The 538-nt window shown below is 46.5% G+C and overlaps 1 non-coding gene across 1 annotated transcript; it reads left to right on the forward strand.

Moving 5' to 3' along the window:
* The first annotated feature begins 366 nt into the window (after window positions 1–366).
* trnag-gcc lies at window positions 367–437 on the forward strand. The gene has a single exon. It is a non-coding gene; the product is annotated as a tRNA-Gly (tRNA).
* Window positions 438–538: the final 101 nt, after the last annotated feature.

A 538-nucleotide genomic window follows, 5' to 3' on the forward strand; every position in this document is an offset into this window, starting at 1 on the left:
AAAATACACAGTGTAAAGAGCTGAGCACTAGTGATTTTGAATATTGTTGTTGTTGTCCATTTCACTGTGAGAATTTGAGTGGCTCTGGGGCATTATTTTTCTAAAGAGTAACATGGAGTAACATGGAGCAACCTGTTCTTTGCAGAGCACTAGTGATTTTGAATATTGTTATTATTGTCCATTTCACTGTGAAATTTGAGTGGCACCACGACAGGTCCCCATGAAAGAAGACGTTTGGCGCACCGTTGCAGTCTTGATGGGCACAAAATGGATCGGTCGTGTGCCGCCTGATTCGGCCTAGGAAGAATATGAAGACAAGATTGCGTCAAAGAAGCAGTGGTGGCTGTGGCTGTCACTGCCATGTGAGCATTGGTGGTTCAGTGGTAGAATTCTCGCCTGCCACGCGGGAGACCCGGGTCCGATTCCCGGCCAATGCACTGAGTCTTTACTGCTGTATGGACTCAATGGTTGCACAACTTCTTTGTCTTCTTGCAGTTAATACCCCAGAGAGGAGCATTAGAAGATGCTGGCGTTGGTG

Source organism: Plectropomus leopardus, unplaced genomic scaffold (assembly GCF_008729295.1).
Source record: "Plectropomus leopardus isolate mb unplaced genomic scaffold, YSFRI_Pleo_2.0 unplaced_scaffold58276, whole genome shotgun sequence".
Classification (NCBI taxonomy): Eukaryota; Metazoa; Chordata; class Actinopteri; order Perciformes; family Serranidae; genus Plectropomus; species Plectropomus leopardus.